The sequence below is a fragment of the Monodelphis domestica genome, chromosome 8, assembly GCF_027887165.1.
Source record: "Monodelphis domestica isolate mMonDom1 chromosome 8, mMonDom1.pri, whole genome shotgun sequence".
NCBI classification, from domain to species: domain Eukaryota; kingdom Metazoa; phylum Chordata; class Mammalia; order Didelphimorphia; family Didelphidae; genus Monodelphis; species Monodelphis domestica.
Genome location: NC_077234.1, coordinates 37597655 through 37619210, shown reverse-complemented (window position 1 = coordinate 37619210; position 21556 = coordinate 37597655). Strand labels below are relative to the sequence as shown.

Here is a 21556-nt window from a genome sequence, read left to right as displayed (position 1 = left end):
AAATTCTAAATCTCAGCTGAATTTGAACTTGTGAGACACTTGATCAGCAAAGGAATGAAACCATGACATGAAAAGATAGAGGTATAAAGCAGAGGATCATTGGAATTGGAATCAAAAATCCTCAGTTTAAATACACGTCTTACTCCATATGACCTATAAAGAAAACGATAATTTTTTAAAAGGGAAAATAATGGTGGCAGATAGTATATTGTATACAACTTATTGGATCATAATGGCAGGTTCTTCATGCAAGAGATTCCTTGACTATTACTAACAAGCTTCCTATGAGATTTGCCTATTTTTTAATGAATGTGTCATTTTCAAATGTTAACGCAGGTCCCATTGGCTTATCAGAACTCAAGGAAATTGAATGTTTGTCCAGATGAAAATTATCATGAAAGTCAGCCTTTCTTCCTTGCACATGATAATCATATCATCCACATTAGAGCTGTACCACAAACAGGAAAAAAAAAAACAAGAAAAGAAACCTCAAAAAATCCAAAAGCCTTTACATAGGAAATACTTTTCACTATTGGCTTGTGTTTTCTTTGACACAGTATCTCTTGAGGGGTTGAATACATTTGAATTTCTTTGGCTAACTCCTGCTTCTAAAGAATAGTATGGCTGGTATTCAAACTCATGTTCTCTGACACTGATCCAGCTTCCTTTTCACTGAACCATGATGCCTCAAAAATAATTTCCTTTGCATTAGATATCAAGAGAAGCTCCAAATGAACACCCAGTCTATATATAAAGGGCCATATCATAAACAAATTGGAAGAGCAAAGAATAAATTATACTTCTGATCTTTTGTTAGGCTAGAGGAAGAGTTCATGACTAATTTATAGGGAAGATCAGATAAGATAGAAAATTTTGATCATATAAAAATTTTTAATTGTTTCACAAAAAATCTAGTAGTTAAAATTAGAAGGGAACAAAGTAACTCGACAAAAAAAAAATCTTTGCAGCACGTTTTTCAGATAAAAGTCTTCTAATCAAAATAAATAATTATTAAAAATATTCAAATGTATAAAACATGAATCATTTGCCAATTAATAAATAGTCAAAGGATATTAACAGTTCTCAAAGGAAGAAACTAAAATGATCAATAGCCTTGTGAAAAATCTATAAATCATTAATAATGAATGATTTTGGAGAACAATTTGGAACTATGCCCAAACAGCTATAAAACTACATATCCCTTGACCCAGCAATACCACTACTACTAAGACTGTATCCCAAAGAGATCAAAGAAAAAGGAACCACATAAATAAGAATATATATGGCACCATTTTTTTGCAGTGGCAAAGAATTGAAAACTGAGGGGATATCCATTAATTGGCAAATGGCTAAGCCAGTTATGGCATATGAATGTGAATCAAATACTATGGTGCTATAAGAAATCATGAGCAGTATGGTCTTAGAAAATCTGGGAAGACATAAGAACTCAAGAAAAGTGAAATGAGAAGAACTGGGAGAACACTGCACATAGTAATAGCAATATGGTAAGGATGACCCACTGTGGGAGACTTAGCTAACCTGATCAAGACAATAATCCAAAACAGTTCCAAAGGACTCTGGATGGAAAATGCTCTCTCTCCATCTCCACAAAACAAAAACCAAAATGATGAAGTCTAAATGCCGACTTCCTTTAAGTTTCTTACTTTTTAATGTTTGTTTATTACAACGAGGATAATATGTTAATATGTTTTACATGTATAATTGATATAAAATTGTTTTCCTTTTCCATGGATGGAGAAATGAGACAGAAGGAAAGAATTTGGAACTCAGTTTTTAAAAAATGAATATTAATATGTAGAACCCAGTGGAATTGCTTGTCAGCTCCAGAAAGGGAGAGGGAGAAAACATGAATCATGTCACTGTGGTAAAATTTTAAAAATACTTAAAAAAATCTGTCCAGAAAAATGAATATTAATAAATAAGTTAAAAAAAGATGCATGCCAAACCAAAAAATATAAAATAAAAAAAGAATGAAAAAAAGTATTAATGATTAGATTGAGGAAAATTAAAGTAGCATTTAGGTGACATTTCATACCCAGAGACTGGCAAAGATAACAAGAGATAAAAACTATAAATGTTGGAGGGGCTTTGGGAAAATGAGATGACTGTAATATATTATAAGCTGATCCAGCCACCATTCCTTAAAGTGATATGGTATTGTGCCTGCATTTATTACATTTTCAATATTGCTTCAGTTATATATATATGGATATGTGTATATATATTAAATATATACATATGTGCATATGCATATACATGTATGTATACATACTAATAGGCCTAAATTCCAAAGAGGAAATAAGACCTATGTGTACAAACATATTTTTAACAGTTCTTCATATTAGTCAAAAATTGGAAACACGAGTTCCCCTTCTACTGAGGATCAGCTAAGCACATTGTGGCATATTAATGTAATCGAATATTATTGAACTATAAGAATTGACAAAATCAAAATTTTCTGAGAAAGCAGGGAAAACTTCAATGACCTGGATCATCCAGTTCCAGGGAATGAGTCAGCAGATTAGGAAAATAATTTATATGATGACAATGAAAATGTAGAAGGAAACCACTTTGAAACATTGAAGAACTCTGGTCAAGATAACGATAAAATCTAACTCCAGAAGAACGAAGTAAGGCACTTCTCTAATAAAGAGGTGAAAAACTTAAAATATATAGAGAGAAACATTCTCTGGTCTAGTCATTTATTCTGCTGGACTATGCATGTTTATAATAAGGTTTTCTTTGTTTCATTTCTTTCTGCCCCTCTATCTTTGTCTCTTTCCTCTCTCTTTTTGTTTGTTCTGTCCTTCCATAGTGAAGTGGAGAGATTATAAATATTTATAAAATGAATATTTACATATTTAAGACTAATAAAATAGAAAAATAAATAAATTAAAATGAAATGTCATGTTTTTTAAAGCATCTATCTACAATATGCCAAGTATTATGAATAAAGGTGAAACCAACTTTTACCTCTGATATTAATAGCAGCCCTTTCTAAGTTTAAGTCATTTATGTATCCTTCAGACAAGTGAGAAAAGCAAGAATACGATTAGGTATATCACGTATCCATTGCTTCAATGGATCAGACGTCTCCCTCTGATATTTAAAACTTGATGGTGACCCATTCCATTTAAACATTTGTTAAATATCTATCATGTGTCAGCCACTGTGTCAGAGAAGATTCAAAGACAAAAATGGAACAATCGATCCTTAAGAAGCTTACATTCTACTTGGAAAAATACACAAATAGGTAAATATCAGGTATATAAAATGTATTCTGCATCAGAAGCTCACTGTCTGAGTGACCTTGGGGAAATCACTTAACTTTTCAGAGCCTTGGTTTCCTCATCTAGGACATGATGGGGCCAGAGATGACTCATGAGCTGCCCTTTGAAGGAAGCTAAGGACTCTTTGAGGCAGAGGAGAAAAAGAAGTGGGGATCATTTGTGGAAAAGTACAGAGATGAAAGTGGAACCCTAATTCCAGGGAACAGCTATCAAGCTAGCTTGAATAGAACAGGGAATACCTGTATGGGGAGTTCCAATGTACCCATCAGGCTCTTTACAGATTCACCACCTTCTTTAGCATATACATCACAAAACTTACATTTGTCAAAATGCTTAAGGCTACCTACCTTTTTCTTTTCGCTTTTCATCCTTAGCAAATAATACTGAGTCTTATAAAACCAGGATCTCCCATGATTCTCTGCTATATAAGATCATGGAGGAAAAAAATAGCACCAAGAGGAGATTTTGTTTTGGAAGGAAGTTTGGTAACATCACAAGTACTGAAACATAAATGTCATCCAGTCTCATCTCTTCTTTTTATTAAATCCTGGGGCTCAGCTCATCGTCCATTAGTGGAGGCTGGTTCAAGATATAATCTATATACCACTCACAGTCTTCAACAATCTTCTTCTATAATGTTATTCAAATACATTTATACTCTAAATTCTATACTCAGAGTCTTGCTGCTCTTGGCTATTTGGGCTCCATTCAAAGCAACTGTTATTTCTTAGAAGATTAAAATCCTTATTTTTCTGTAACAAAAATCACCAGTTAATCCAAAGAAGGTTCACTTAATGTCTATTTCCCCCTTAGTCCTGTTTAAAAAATCTACTTAGTACTCTCTATATGCCTGGATGTATCTATTTACTTCTTCACCACAGACCGTCGAGACAAATTTAGATTCTTCAACCAATTTACTCATCCTCATGCCTTTTAGGCTGTTCTTTCAAGTTGACTATTCGATTGGATACTGACGCAAAGTGTTGAACATACATAGCAAAGGCTACACATCATGAACTTGATAATAAGAGTTTAAAAAATAGACCTGTGATTTCACAGGTGACTCCAGGTGAGGAACTGCCTTCCAATACAGGTTAGTATCTTCTCTGCAGCTTTCATAGTTTGCTATAATTACCAAGGGCTACCCAGTTAATTTGTGGAGATACAGTACATGAACCAAGAATTTCCAGTCTCTACTTCACCATATTGCCTCTGAAAATGTAAATATTGAACATTAAACATCCCACACAGCTTTCCCAAGCACCATAAAGTACTCAGAGACTGGGCAACATCCTGAAATACTGAATTAAACATAAAAATTGACATAAAGTATTTATTTTAAAGGACTCATTATCACTGATTTTTTTTTCCCAACTGTAGGAGAGCAGTTTGGCCCCAACCTAAATACTGTAAAGTTTTATTAGATGCAACACTTTGGCTTAACAAAAATAAAGTCTTTTTTTTTTCCATATAGCTAATAGTATGTTTTCTATCCAATTTGGCTATTAATACCACAGTAATGAAGATATCAGAGTATTTTATTTAATAAAGATTTAGAATTCAATATATTTTAATCCAAACCTCCTTAATTAATGGTTAGAGAAGTGCAAGTTTGTTAAAAAATAAAAATAAAGCAAACATGTGGTTTCATGGATTGGGTAGCTATAATGAAAGAGATTCCCAATCTGTGGCGAAGTCAAATGTTAATAAGCCTCTTGCTATATAAACTAGACTAATGGCAGATATCTAATTCAATATGCTATTAAAACTGTACATAGAGCATTTTGATAGAATGTTCCTGAGTTTGTGCACTCATATTTACATGTAATAATATTACTTTAGGTCAAAGAAACCAACCAATTGCTTGTTTTCACCCCAGATCTTCGGTTTACTCTATTTCTGTGATTCTGCAGAAGATACATAAGCTCAGTGAGTCTGGATTCTTCATTAGCATAACAAGGAATGTTAGATTAGAGAACTAAGGCCCTTTGCAGTTTAAAACAATAATTTTGATTCTAAACATATTTTGAGATAGGAACATTGATCATAATTTACTATATTAAGGTTTATTAACTTTATTAGAGTATTAGTGTTGTTAGGGGCAGAAATGAAAGGAATTGGACTAGATTATTTAAGAGTATGGTCGCCAGGAATTTAATTAATTCCAAATGACTTTTTAGCAATTTATTTATAAAATGGAGGGAAAGTGTGAAAGTAGAGAAATGAGAAAGAAGGCAGAGTAAGAAATCAAACTTAACCAGCTAGACCTGGCTTTACTGGAAAGACTTGAGAATCCCCAGCCAGAGGGCCTAAGGATCAATTAACAAAGGTTTTAACCAAGAGGCCCCCTCCCAGATGAGGGGCCCCTCCAGAGGCTAGTGCCTCCAGGAAAACCAGGGAAGGGAGTCAGCCTTTTTCATTCGCTCATATGGTAGTTCTAAGGAAAAAATCCAAGAGTATCCCAAGATCCCAAGCTGGAGCTCCTTCCAGATCAAGTTGGAGGTGAAAGACCTCTTCACAGGAAGTTCTTGTCATTTTTAAGGACCATTCCTTTTTATCACTTCCTGTGACTTCCTTCCATTTTATGTGGACAAATCACAGCTAACGCTTTGTTTAGGACTGTCCATGGGGCAGTCAGTGGGTTCTGATTCATCACCCACTATCGCACATGTAGGTCACAGATTCTCCCCCCACCCCCCACTGAAGTGTAAATGGGGGCATATATGCTTCTGTTGATTAAATCTAAAAATGGGCAGGGAAGAGTTAATCCCATCTTCACAGTATTAGTATAGCATTATAGTATAGTATGACAGCATTTACGTATTCACTATTACAGGACTTTAATTCACCCTGATTGTTTGTAATGTATATTATCCAAATTGGGAATTGTGGTATCTAATTTTTTTATCTATGTATTGATGTTTATAGGCATATAAAACTGGAAAAATCTAACCTATGGGTCCAGAGACACACTATATCTGCTGACCAAGGAATAGGCTACAGAGAAATGTCAAAACTACAAAATAGTGTATCATCAAAAGTCTAGACACTAGAAAAAAAATTTTTGATCATCATAACCCACAAAAAAAGGTAAAATATAAAACTATCCTCTATCCTCTGGAGCTCCTTTCTGATTCTGTGATATCAGTAGTACATTGAACAGAAAAAAAGAGAGGTAGATTATAGTGGGGATTGGGTAGAAAGTATAGTTATACATTCTATAAATATTTATTGGGTTATTTAGGCATCCTTGGCCAATTATCAACAAGCTGATCCATCATTAGAGGAACTGAACAACACACATTTACATTTTTAGTGAGTAAAGTCTTGGAGACCTTGTCCTCAGAAAGATGAAGTAAATGTTCACCTATCAGGGTCCAGAGAACCAGAGCCAGGGTCTAAGATTCCAGTGGGAGGATTTTGAATATGATGGCTATAAAGTAAGAGGTCAGATAAGAAGATCAGAAAACCAGATGTTAAGGTGGTTAAGACAAGAGGGATTTGATCAAATATGGGCACAAAAAGAGAATTTAAAATTTCCCAAATAGTAAAACAATTTTAAGTTATTCAAGATATAACACATTTTTTAGACATCCCATGAAAGCAAAAACTACCAACCCCCCCCCAAAACCCAGAAGAAATCAAAAATGCGTTTACTGAAAAGACAACAAACCAATAAGATGTTAGAAACTATCAACCCATATGCTCACTTTCTCAAGTCTATAAAAACATTATGAGAAAAGTCTATCATATCCAAGTTCTCCTTGAAGCAACATGAAGGGAACAGACAGGATTTCCCAGATGATTGCCTATAGTAAACCATGTTAATATAGTCACATAACTGATTTAAAGGTAGAGAAAATAATATTATGTATACTATTTCTGGAGTATTTTTTTCTAAAAGTGTTTGCTTCTAGAAAAAACATTCAGATTTAAAGGTTCTCTACAATTGAAATAACATTTAAATAATCCAAAACTCTGTGGTAAGTGTGATTGGTGATTCCTAAGCCTGTGTTGGATGAACAATTCAGTATAAGAGTTACTAAGGTGTAAGTCAGGGAGATGTATACTAGTATCTGTGATATTTCAAAGAATATAAAATATTAATTAATATTTTATTTTATAGAGCATACACTGCAGACAGGGGAAGCTAAAGTTTTCAAAGTCTCTTACATAAAAGTGTCATTGTACTAATTGCCTTGAGCCATAGAATATAATGTTCTCTATGAAAACTGAAATAATTTTAATCAGTTTGAATGTCTATATTAGAAAAATAAAGTAGATGAAAAACACACATGTTCAGATTATACCATGCATATACATTATATTTCTTTGAGGTAACTGATCAATATGTAAAAATATGTAGATTTTGTTCAGTCAATTTCAATTGTGTACAAGTCTTCATGAGCTCATTTGAGGGTTTCTAGGGAGAGATCCTGGAATGGTTTGCCATTTCCTTTCTCTAGCTCATTTTACAGATGAGGAAATTGAGGCAAACCCCAAGGTTAAGGGATTTGCCTAAGGTCACACAGCTAGCAACTGTCTGAGGCCAGATTTACTCAAGGAGATGAGTTTTCCTGCCTATAGGTCTCTCTGCATTGTGGTGCCTCCTAGCAGACAGGTAGACAGATAGATTGGATAAATGGATGGATGGATGGATGGATGGATGGATGATGGATAGATAGATACAGAGATAGACAGACATACAGATAGATGATAGAGATAAATATACAGATAGTTATAATTATAGTGGTGTGTTGGAGTCAGATTGTAAAATGTTAAATTATTAAAGTTTAAGCATCGATATTTCAATTCAGCAAATTCAACAAGTTTATTTTTTATTTTGTTAATTCTCAAAGTTTAAGAAAATGATAATGCCAATTAAATTGAAATGTGCATTTTGCTTTTTTTTTTTTAACAGGAAGAGCTAGTTGTTAAGCATACTTTTAGAAAAGTAACTTGGCAGCATGGTTATAGATACGGGAAAACCTGGGTTCAAATCTTGTCTCTGGTATCTACAAGTTGAATGATCCTAGGTAAGTCATTTAATATCTATATGCTTGCAGACATAGATAAAATACAATTTGCAACAGTGGAGGGAATTACTAGATTAAAAGATTTTCCCATGCAGGCAAAATAAGAGATACTTCATACATGTATACACCTGTGAATTATTGTTATATATATATATTATATATGTGTGTGTGCATGTCTGTGTATGTATATATATATATATATATATATATATAGAGAGAGAGAGAGAGAGAGAGAGAGAGAGAGAGAGGGAGAGAGAGAGAGAGGTGAGGGGAATAAAGGATTATAGGTTGAATGAATGGAATAAACTGGGCCCAGAAGTAAGGTGAATGAGATTAAGCTTGTTCACATCTGAGAAAATGCATATTACTTTCAATGATTCTAAAATCTCACTACTGAAAAATCTGATTACATTAACAGTAAAATTCTCCAAGTGATGCAATAAAGTTTCTACTCCTGGAACAATAGGATCTCAGATGAATCAGAGCTATAAATGATTCAAAGGGCAATGAAAAGATAGGTAGTGGTGTAAGTAAATAGCAATATGTTCTCAGGGAGGATTGAAGACATCAAAGATTTGTATAAATAGGAAAGGGAAATGGGTTTAGTGACATCCAGAGAATGACAGACAATAGAAGAGAAGCTCAAATGAGTGGTCGCAGTGAGCAGTGATTTCTAACATGTGTGCTTGAAGCTTCCTTGGGGGAGGTGGGAATGGTATTGAGTTACTGCAAAGGGTCTAGGAATCCCCATTCACAGCCAGTATTGCCATTTTGATCTTAATTGCATGTTAACAAAATATACAACATGATTCCAAATAAAAAATGAACAAACATCCCATGTATCAATTTAGACAAATGCTTTAGGCTCACATTTGGAAAATTCTTCTAACAAAGGAGAGGGATTGTTGGTTATTGTTTGGAGACGGCAAGGGAAATGTATCTATAATTTCATTGGTACTATCTATACATAAACTACCAACAAAAAACCTGCTTCTGCCAAGGCAGTCGTAGTAGCAATCAGCCCAGAATAATATACCTAGTATGTGCCGTAGGTAGTACTTATACCCAAGCCTTCCTGACTTAGAGATGAACTTTGAAGCCGGTAATCCATGATATTTCTCACTTTTGGTCATTATTGATATGGGTACACATCCCAGGAAATAAGTAATGTGCATTTCAGGGGATGTGAAGAGGAGGAAGAAGAGGAGAAGAAGGAGGAGGAGGAGGAGGGAGGTCTGGTAAGTAAACTAAGTAAGGCACAATTTTATGACAACATGCAATTACCAAAGGACCAATCTTATCTGAAATATAAAATCAGATGTACAATTTGTGATTTACAACATCCTTCTATATTTGCTGTGCATCTTTAAAACTAAAAACCTATTTTGTGAGAAGAGAGGTTCATATTCAAGCTAACATATTGCAGGTCCCAGCAAAACCCAATAAAGCCTCTGCAATTCTCCAAATTTATCTGATGTCAAAAGCAGCAGGCTCGATACATCATACATTTATGTGATCAACTAAATGGCTGGAAGCAAATTTGACATTAAGATGATAAACATGGCTATTAACAGAAATCAAGGTCTACAGTCATCAGGTCCACTAAGCTAATTAATCTTGGCTCTGTCCTAAAGATTCCTTGAGCCTGTATATCTAAAAGCACATTTCAAATGTGCTGACATTCAAAGTCTTGTATGTTTGGAGAACAAGGAAGGGACAAGGCCAGGCAGAGATAGGGATTAAGTGCCATTTTTGCTTCCTAGAGCCTAGGGTCTGCTCTGCAATGAGCTTGTTGGGTCAGTCACCCATGGATAGCCTCCATCATAAAACCATCAAAGATAACTGACTGCAACTATAAAATGCACCGTAATCAGTTTTTCTGGGGAACATTAAGATTTACTTAAAATAGAAAAGGGTGGGGGGACCAGACAGAGGAGAAAAGAGACAGAGAGAAAGGGGTGCTTCTCATGAAGAAGTTTTTCTCCACAGATCATAGAGATTGACAGTAAGGTCTGATAGTCATACACTTAATAACCTGTCAAGATTTGGCATCAATGATAGTATGAGTATTTTAGAAGATTATAACCTTCAGAAGTATGAGGGATGAAGAAAGACAATGAGTTAGGGAAGGAAGAAGAATTGATCACAGAGAAAGGAAAAAAAATATAATAGTAACCTCTGAAAATACAGATCAAGAGAAGTAAAAACACCATTTTTAGTTTTATTATTTTTAATCATTGATTTTATTTAAGGAAGATTTTGCAATATTTTGCCACAAACTAAACAACAGGACATGTTTTCTTTTAGAATTTCAGACCTGAAGGCAGCAAGGAGTACATCCTTTCCAGTCTCCACATCTAGAGAGGACTACATTGACCATTCAAGATGGTAGTTGTTTAGTTAGTTTTCCCAGTCATTCTGAGGTTACAAAGAAATTCTCTGAGTTATGGACCCATGAATTGTCTTAAGTCTATTTTACTCATTTTTACCCTTTTAATTTTAAACTTAAGAGTAGGTACAGTGAAAGTTAGCCAGGAAAGGAGAAAGAATAGCTTATATGTGAATGAACACCGACGAGAAAAGCTTCACCTCAGTGGTTCTGGAGTCAGAGCTCTAGGGTTTAAACATCAGCTCTGCAGACCACAGGCATGTCATTTGTCACTGTTGGTCTCAGGCTCCTTATCTGTGGAATTCAAAGTTGGATTCAATGGCTTCTAAGCCATAATAACTCCATCGCTATTATCCCCCAAATGGAAAAAGTTGAACACACTTGAACCCATAGATTCTGTTTCCAAAGCCCCCTACTTGTGTAATGTTCCAAAGTCCTTCCTGTCAGACCTCTTTTTTTACATGAGACCACGTCTCTGAGCGATGACCTCGATAAAGATGTTGACTAGTAGACCTTTTTGAATTTCGGAAAACCTGATTGGATTTGAAGATGGATATAATTGGTCTGTGTTAAATAACTCAGTTCTTCAACCTTTCCTGCTATTCATGGATCCCCTTTTATAATTGGTTTTATTACTATTTAACTTCTTCCCATTTGTCTCCAAAGACTGATAACCCATACTGAGCATGATAGTTGAAGGTATTAACAATGTCTAGGGAAGATGACTTACCATTTTTGTATAGCTCATTCCTATGAATAACTCTTATTAGTATTTTTAATAATGATATGAACATGATATCCCCACTTCTTTGTCCCCTGTATTTGTTCTATGATGCTCATCTCACTTCCCCCAGCTGTGCCCTTTTATCAAATTCCTCTGTGATTTTACAGCTTTACCACACTAAGATGCTGGCAATTAAATCAGCTCCCTACCTGAGAAAAATGGCTTTGCATTGGTACCTAATCATTAAATTATATTTTGTTTAGATACATCAACAACTTGTTAAACAAAAATAAAGATAAAATCACTAATCCTTCTTGCCACCCCACCCTGAAAAAAAAAAACCACTAACATTTCTTGAGGGCTTTTTCACATCTCAAAGTTCCCAAACCCTCTCTAATTTTCAACTTGTTAATGCAATGCTATTTCTTTTATGCACTGGTTCTGTTAACTTTTGACTAAAATAAGAATACTGGAGGGTGTTCAGTGAGGCCCAGCAGGCATATTTCACTTTTCCATTAAACATTCCATGTACATCCATCAAGTCATTACAATATTCTACATATCTGTCAACCTTTGCCAGCCTATCACACACACACATACACCCCAAGAAGATTCTCATGAAATATTCATGAACATTTGCAAGTTACAAATTCTTCTCATTCCAGATAAGATTCAATGGCAACACTTCCCAGAAGAAGTGCATGAGAACTCTTCTCCAGGAATAAATGAGCCCAGATGTACACCCTCTGATTTCATGAGACACCCAGATTTGAGGAAGTAAATTCCATTACATTCCAAATTTCACTATGTTCTTTAGTTTAAAAGTTGAAGGCTAGGGCTGCAGGACAGCATTTATTCTGATGGAGAATATAAAAACTGAGTCTATTAGGATGATAGGTATTTATTTTAATGACCACAACAATAAGTGAGGCCTGTGGGGGACAGTAAAGAGCTGAAAGCCTTAATGAAAAGCCTGTTTCTGTCATTTATTAACTCTGTAGTAGACTTGGGCAAGTCATTGAAACTCCCAAAAGGTTAAAACTAGATTCATTGATATCCAAGGTCTTTTTTCATTCTAGGTCCATTACCCAATCTTATGTTGACTGGAATAAATTAAATCAATTGGCTGATCTCAAATCTGGCATTTCATTGGAGCAGGAAGAATTTTGAAACTGAGCTCTGGGCAAAGTACCATTAACTAATTGTATGACTCTGGAGAAATCACTACACCCCTGCCTCAGTTTCCCTATCCATAAAGAGACAAAGATGAGACTAGATGACTTCAAAAGATTCCAAGGATGAGGATGGTATACATACTTTACCCTCTTTCCACATGATTTTGATTTCTTCTAATAGGATTTTATATATCAAATTCATTTCTTTCTATATACTTTATGGTTGGCATAGCATTAGTTATTAAAAATATGGTCTTAGTTGTATCTGCTTAGGGCAATTAAAACAAGTTTAATTCCTCTGACAGTTCTTCTTTTACAGATGAGATTTCAAATACAGCTCACCTATTTAAAAATGATAGGTATCAGATCTCTCTCTAAATATGTTTTCTGAGATGATTGAATAAATACATATTTAGGGCAAAAGATCATTCATCAACTAGTTTCTGATAAATCCTTTGATAGTCTTTGATAGATTTTGATAGTCTCATATCAATTTGTGCTACCACAGGTCATACCAAGAGCGAGTGAGTGTTTCCAGATTGTTTCTCATTTCCTAAGCTTGCCACCCACTAGTTGGAGGATGCATTCCCTATCATTCAGTTTTTCTTTGTGCCAATCTAAAAGCAGAACTAGGAGAAATGAGGCTGGCTAATATTCCAGAAATAGCCTTGACCAGGAGAATGATATAAACTGAGACTCCCTAACTCTGCAGAAATAATAACAAAAATAAAAATATTATAGTAACATGTTGATAAATGATTTAAAAGAAAATGGTAAAATTTGTGTAATATATCACTGTAGTTTATAAAAAAAATGAGCATTCTCCCCCAATTTCTAGAAGATTTCACCATGGTATTTAAGAATCATGTAGCAGAAGTTCATTCCCCCTCATACACTATTAGAAAATAAATTCCTATAAATACACACATACACACACACACAGTGAAGATTGGATTTGCCTCTCCTCTTATTGTAACAATTAAGGTACTTAGTTCTTCCTTTATTGGGAAGATTGAATTGTAATCCCCATTCTATTTTTAGATTTTAATCCCCAAAAGTGATAATTCAGTATTTGAAGTAGATCTACCCATTTTAATCTTCAAAAAAGTAACTAACCACTAAAAGTGCAAACTAATTACTAAAGGTATGATTTAACCAAAAAAGGTATGAACACACATTTCATATATTGAGTGGGAGGTCTGTGACCCATGTGTGAAATAGTGGGCAGTCCTGGAGACGGGTGTCTGCTGATTGGTAGAGGTGAAATTTAGGGGAAGTGACACAAGAGAAAAAAAATCTTTAAATAGAGGACCATAGAGGTCAGATGATATAAATCCTCAGAGTTGGACTGGAAGACAGACACTTGAGGAGAGACTGGAATAAAGATACTTGGACTTAGCTGTGGAACTCAACCCTGAGGTGCAGGAGACCTCAGACTGCTTTTCTTTTAGACAGTCACTATAAAGGCTGACTTAGTTTCCCTGCCTTTCTGGAGGTATGAACCTCCAAGAAAGGCTCACAGTCTTGAGACTCCTTTCCCTGATTAGGGCCTTAGAATTTCTACTTGGCTCAGAGGAAGTGGGAGTGTTCGTTCTCTCGTTCTCTCTCTCTCTCTCTCTCTCTCTCTCTCTCTCTCTCTCTCTCTCTCTCTCTCTCTCCTCTTCTCTCTTCTTTCCTCTCTTCTCTCTTCTCTCTCTCTCTCTCTCTCTCTCTCTCTCTCTCTCTCCTTAATATCTTCCCTCTATTGTAAATAAGACTACCATAAATTGCATTCTACTTTATTTAGTAATTGATTTGGGATTTAGAAATTAAATCCCTGGTGACCACCAATGAAATACATTCAGTCCAACTATAAAATCTAACAATACATATGTGTGTGAGTAAATATCCTTGACAATTCAACAAAGTATACTACAACTTGAGTAGCATCACCGACAAAGCAATTACTCAGAAGTATCTCAAAAAAAGCTATCTCAAAAGGAAATGAGCTGCCTTTGTGGGTGTGGTGACAGGGTTAGTGTACACCTCATTGGAGATATTCAAGTGGAAGCTGGATGACCAAATGCTAGGGGTATCATCAAGGACATTCTAGAACAGATTGGACTAGATGGACTGTCTGAAGGTTCCCTTTCAATTCTGAGATTCAAAGGACCAATCTGGTAGAATAAGGAGGATCTATATCTCTATCAAAATGGTAATCAGATACAGACTCTATCATACTTTGGCATGGAACACACACACGCATACACATACATGCAAACAACTATTTTCCAGGCAAAATTGATTTCCAGGCAAATTTTCAAGGCAAAAGACTCTGGATAGTTTGTAACTTTAGATGAATTAGATTCAAAATTTGCATAACAAATCTTATTTATTTCTCCTTCCCATTCTTAAGAATTCACTATGATATCAAGGATGGATTCCTAATCCAGGAGTTTAAATCTTACATCTAACACCTACTAGTTGTTTAAACCTGGTCCCTCACTGAACTAATCTGAGACTTTTGAATCTTCATCTGGAAAACTGAGATAATATACCTCTAGTCCTCACCTCCCACTAGGCTGTGTGTGAAACTCAAACACAATAATTCGTGTGAATCACTGTAAAATAAAATATATAAAGGCCAATTATCATCACCATCACCATTCTGTTGATTGTCTTAACTTCTAGGTGCTTTAGACAACTTTTAAGATTTTAAATTACAGAGAGGGTGCTGCCTTGAGTGGGTTGAAGAATTCCTCACTGGATATATACTCTATACCAATGAAACAACTACAGATCTAGCACCCCATCCTTATCTCTATAAATTCCAAATGGTACCCACATGGATTTTCGTCACAGCTAGGATTATTTGTATTTGAAAGAAACTTGAAGAATGAAAAGAATGAGTTTCCAATACAGAAATCACAAGCACTATAACAGACAATGGTGATATTTGGTGGGGGAGGAAATGAAGGACTACTTCCCAGCATTTCTTGAATTGTCTTACACACAGCTGCAGACTCTGGAGAAAGGGCTTCCAAATTACATTTTCTAGCTGATTATAATTCCATTGAACATTAACTTCATGTTAAAACATAGTTCTCTCCCTAGTTGTCTCTTTGCAACACTGCCGTTTTCCAAAATTTGATTTAGTCTAAATGTTTTCAAATTGTAACTCCAAATACACAACAGGCCCAAAACAGGTAAAAGAAAGGGATGCAAATTTTCTAGTCAGCATGTAAATCACACTCAGAATAATAAAATTCAAAGGCAAACATTTTTTAACCTATTACCATAACATACACTCAGTTTTCTAGCAATGTACCACTCCATTTTTCTTAACAGAAGTAACTCTATTATCTTCACAAAAACCCTTTCTAGCTTCTGAGATTTCACATTCATACCAAACACTGGCTAATGTTTAATTTATCTGTGTTGTGATTAGACACCAAATGGGTTCATGGGGAAAGGGGGCAGTTTATTATCATTATTAACATTCTCAATTAAATCTACGAATAAATCTAACCACAAAGCTTTTGATCCAATATAATTCTTATCTAAAGTCTCTAGTTAACAATCTTTTCTGAGTAGAGTAAAACTAAGTATGCAGTGGGGACATTAAAAAGAAATCCTCAAATAACTTCACTTTCAAAATAAGAAATCTAAAAATGAAAAAAAAAACCCTTCAAATATCATAAATGAGGTTGCATTGTGCCTGTGCACCTGAGGCCAGATGCTTAATCATAGTGCCTTATACACAGTAAGAAATGTTGGAAGAATTCAGATAGCTTACTATGACTTTAAGGCCTGTGATCTTTCCAGTTTAATACATTGTCTTTTCTAAAATCGGGATATGATTTTTGATATGAATGTACTTGAACCCTAAATACCTTTGTTCTTAAGAAAACAGTTTCCTTTAAGACTCAGCTCTAAAATATCCTTCAATATGAGGTCTTTCTGATTCTCTACACTGTTCGCCTTGAGGAAGAATTTATATATATATATATGATATATGTATATATTATACATATATGACATGATCTTTATATATATATATATATATGACATGATCTTAGGATTAAAGGTAGAAAGGATTTTTGAGGTAATACTAATAATAGCTCATATTTATATATCAACTTAAAGGTTTTCAAAGTGTTTTTCATACTCATTTCATTCTCATTTGATCTAGATGAAAATCTTGTGATAACTAAAGGCATTATTGATTCATGTCCCTCCCTCTGTATACTCTATGAGGATAGTAGTTCACATTCTTTAAGGTTCCATCTAGCTCTAAAATTCTGATACTTAAATGTTATCTATGGGCTTTAATGAATGAACATTGTATGAGTGACTAATCATTCATTTGTGCCTTTACCTTAAGATTTTCCATAGTCATTCATGTTGCCGACTATAAAAATGGAGATTTGAACACAGGACTTCAATTCCCAGAAGTCCTTGGCAGTTCCCAGAATTCCCCATATCACCTGAATTCCCACCTGGGCCGAGAACAAAAATTGTATTTAAACTGACTCTCCACCAACTTCGGAGCTCTCCCTGCTTTTGCTTCCAAGCACATGCATCTCTCTACACGCAGGCAAGATGTAAGTGGTTGTGAATGGGCTCTGAGCCTAGGCACGTACTTTTCTTATTTTGTATTTTCTTTATTTCTTAAATCTAATCATATTTAATAAATCTCTAAAAACATAATACTTTTAGTAGAGAAACTAAATCTTAATCCTAACACCACAATCCTATGAGTTCTTTCCTTATCTTACTGATGAAGAAGCTGAGGCTTAGAGAGGTTGTGCCTTATGTGAAGTCAAGCAGCTAGTAAGTATTTAAGACATTATTTGAAGGCAGGTCATTCTGACTCCAAATCTATTGCTTCCACACTACTGCTCATCAAAATCCAATTAAATGAATGAATAAAAATGTACTTGCTATGCCTACCCTGTCCAAGGTAGATATGAATCTAAAAGTAAAATAATTCCTGTCCTTAAGAAGGTTCTTTTCTAATGGAAGATAAAATAGATATAGTAAAGTGATTTTGGTCTGGGAAGTCATACCAAGTGTGAATTGAGACAGAGGACTGTGGATTAGTACATTCCTTCTAGTAGCAATGATAGCATTTGTTTATCATGCCTAAAGCAAGAGGTGGAAAACAATGTAGGAGGATACTTGTGAAATAGTAAGGCAAGAATGTTCTTTCTTCTGACCACCACCTCCTAGCTTCCTGAGTTTCCTTGTAGACTTCTCTAATGCTTTTCCCTTTGCAGTGAGATTACCTCCTATTTGGCATATAGCATATCACCAACTGGAGAAAGTGGGCACTCTTCTTTCAAGAAAATCATGATGATGTGGAATGGAAGTGCCATGGAGAAACAGTGGACCATATATATACCATAGGCTTTGGTTACTAACTACATGATAAAAAATAATCACTTCCATTGGCTAAAAAAATGTCCAAAAAGTCTTGTCAGCTTCAGTTTCTCATTTTCTTGTCAGTTTTTTTTTTTTGAAAACTCTTACCTTCCATCTTAGAATCTTTACTAAGTATTGACTCCCAGAGTGTTTCCTGCCATTCTGGAATTAAAGAATTCAAGATGGCAGCCCCAATATGACATCAAAGCCCAGAAGAGCAAAGAGAGGCCTTTGGGAATAAACTTCAGGATTCTCGCCCAGCTCTATCTAAAAGAAAAGAGTTGTGTAGCAATGATACCCTCTTTGTACTTGGACCTGATGGAGCTGAAAGTTTATAGGAGCTGAGCTAGACTGAGCTCTCCACTCCCAGATAGCAAAATGGTGAGTTATTGGGGAAATTTTTTGTATGTTTGTTCTTGCTATATAATCATCCCTTTATAAAACTTACTAATATTTAAATGCATAAACTGAGGTGCTACTCACAGAGAATACTAACAGTAGAAGCAATAGGCAGCGAAGGTTTAGGTATATAGAATTAGAGGAGACACCACCACTAGCCCAACCCTGACCCTGACCTTTAGAAACCTTCAGCCTAGCCAAAGGAAAGTGAATTGGAGAATGCTTGCCACAAATGAAGATATTTGTTTACACATTGTCTCCCACATTGAATGTGAATTCCTTGATGAACAGGGATATCTTTTTTGCTTTTCTTTGTATCAGCATTTCTTATGACATAAATCAATCATTTAGTGAGTCTTTTGGTGAAGTAATGACAAGATGCCCTTGTTGAGTAGGCTTTGGTTTTCAAGCAAATGGATAGGGTATCTACTTCCTTTCATTACAAATAAGGAAAGAGAAGCCATACCGGGAATGGATCACAGATCTTCTGACATTATATGATGCCCATAAAATATTAACATTCTTCTTTTCATGTCTAGATGAATATCAAGTCAGACAATATCACAGCTATGGGAAAGATCATGGAAATTATTATGTGTAAGGAACAAAGGAGTGATTAGATGAAAACTTGGGGTCAGTGATATAAAGTTAATTCATTAAGCCCATAGAGAGCATCAAAAAATAATGTAATTTTGGAATTATATAGGACCTTGGAGAATGTTAATTGCAATTCTTACACGGTACAGAGAAAGGAAAATGATTCAATGCCTCTGTTATTGAGAACAATTTTTCTGTTTAAAATAGTCATCCTCCTCCTTGAAAAAAACAGGCCATGTAATTCACACATATTCATGAAATCCATGCAAATGCTCTGTTAATGAGAGCTAGTGCTATGACTATTAATACTCACTAAACTAAGAAAGCCTACATTTGACAGAGAAGGGAAATGGAAAAAATCAGGAAAACATGGCTTCAGTTGTTTTATTTGCTAACAGCTGTTTTAGTATTTACAGACATGAATCCTGCTTTGAGTCTGTTTTTATATCACATTTATTTCAGGACTGGAAGAGACTTCAGAGGCCACTGAGGTAGTCCAGTCTCTACAAAAACAAGACTCATTTCTACAGAATAGTTGGCAAATGGTCATCTAGCCTTTGCTTAAACTCCTCTTGGTAGAGGAGAAATCACTACCTCTCAGGTGCAAGGCAGATTGTTCCACAGGTGGACTGCTCTAATTGTTAGGAAGCTTTTTTCCCCTACTTCCTACAGTGATTAGAAAACTAATTTTTGGCAGTTTCCATCCATATGCTCTCCTTCTTCAATTATAAGGTTTATTGAATTGTGATCATTCTTAAAAGGGAAATTAGGCTTATGAGTAAAAAAAAGAGAAAAAGTTTCCAAAATTATTTTAGAACCACAAATGTTTAAATTTAAACAGGTATAAATGTGTTCAGTAGGGCTAAATAGTCCACAACACTTAAAAAGTTCCCAGGGTTATCCCCTTAGCCCTATTTTAATTTACATTTTTTTTAAAAATCAGTGACTTGGTCCTTCTGCCTTTACTAATATATTTATCAGTTTTTTTTAGAAGAGATGTAGTTGGGTGGGATTATGAACACATGATTAAATGCTCAGGATTTAAAAGAATTCAATAGGCTCAGTTACCTCATCTGTAAGATGATGGATGTTGACGAAGTATCCTCTAATTCTAGCTAAAAAATTGAGGATCCTATGGTCTAATTTCAGTGGATACTGTAACCCATGGAAGTTTTGGAAGGTACACGCACACAGGTGAAATAGACATTGGGTACCATATAACCATGGAATTCTGTGAACTTTGGCTATTCTGAGATTACTCTTAAAATTCTTTGTCTAACTTATAGTAATCTAGTTTTTCAGTGGCTATAATGTTGTATAACTTAGTAAATCACTAAAAATAGATAATAATTGTGCTATGAATGTAATGTTATTTAGAAATGCAAAGGTAATAAATTAAAACTAAATAGTGTTTACCTAGCATTCAAGAGGGTTTCTTTTTAATGTCAACTTCTTTAGAAAACACACATAAAGCTTTCTTTTTAATTATAATACATGCCAGACTATACATATTTCCCTGTGGCTTCTGCTTAAATATGTTGAATGGGCATTTCCAGTTAAAAAGCCATTTCATGAATATTTATAAGTACAATAAATTAACTTAAATGTAGATATTTATGTAGCAAAATAACATTTTATTTAATGGACATCCTTTTAAAAGTTCAAGTGAGGATGTTTTTAAAGTCTCAATAGTTAGCTTAGGGTTTCGTAGCTAATTAAAATAATTAAAAGTACTCCCCTCCTCACTAAATGGCAGTTTATTGCATTCTCCAAGCTGAAAGATTCAAAGTTGATTTTGTGTCTGTGACAATCAGTTGTCTGCACAGGAAGCTTAGAGCATTGTTTATAGGGGAGAGGGGGGGTGTTGAGGGGGATGCTTTTTTTCCTTTAATTGAACATAAGGTTTTCCATAGTGCTCCTTTCAGGTTGTAATTTAACTTTGTCACCACAAATTTTTATAGCATCAGATTAGTAAAACCCAAGCTACTTCCTCCTACTCCCTATATGAGAAAGCCCTTTAATTACCAATATGTTCTTGGGCAAGATGATAATTAATCTGCTGCTCCCAAATGAAAATGGAAAAAAAATAAAGAGAGAGAGAGAGAGAGAGAGAGAGAGAGAGAGAGAGAGAGAGAGAGAGAGAGAGAGAGAGAGAGAGAGAGAGAAGAGAGAAGAGAGAAGAGAGAAGAGAGAAGAGAGAAGAGAGAAGAGAGAAGAGAGAAGAGAGAAGAAAGAAGAGAGAAGAAAGAAGAGAGAGAGAGAGAGAACTCTGGGTGAGGTACACTGTAACTGGTAATTGGCCTTCAAAAGGAAATCTTTTAAAAGTCTTCCAGTATTCAGTCATAGCCTTTATCTCTGCAACTAAATAAAGATGACTCTATAGGTAAGGGTGACTTAAGATTAACCCTTCAAGTTTGGAAACATTCCAATTTCTAGCAATTCAGGAAAATGTCCTCTAAAATCCAAACCTCATGGTGAATCCTGAAAATGCTACTTAAGTGAATAAAATTTTCTGGAGGATA

At 34.9% G+C, this 21556-nt stretch overlaps 1 protein-coding gene and 1 long non-coding RNA gene across 10 annotated transcripts in view; one reads left to right on the top strand and one right to left on the bottom strand.

Annotated features, from left to right (window-relative positions):
• Window positions 1–21556, bottom strand: part of NAALADL2 (N-acetylated alpha-linked acidic dipeptidase like 2) — a 1419153-nt gene that overhangs the window by 516182 nt on the left and 881415 nt on the right. The gene's annotated exons all lie outside the window — the stretch shown is intronic.
• LOC103098253 (uncharacterized) overlaps window positions 18209–21556 on the top strand; it is a 34006-nt gene continuing 30658 nt past the window's right edge. For both annotated transcript variants that reach the window (XR_008914150.1, XR_471841.3), the window contains exon 1: window positions 18209–18419. This is a non-coding gene — a long non-coding RNA (uncharacterized LOC103098253). The remainder of the gene's footprint in view (window positions 18420–21556) is intronic.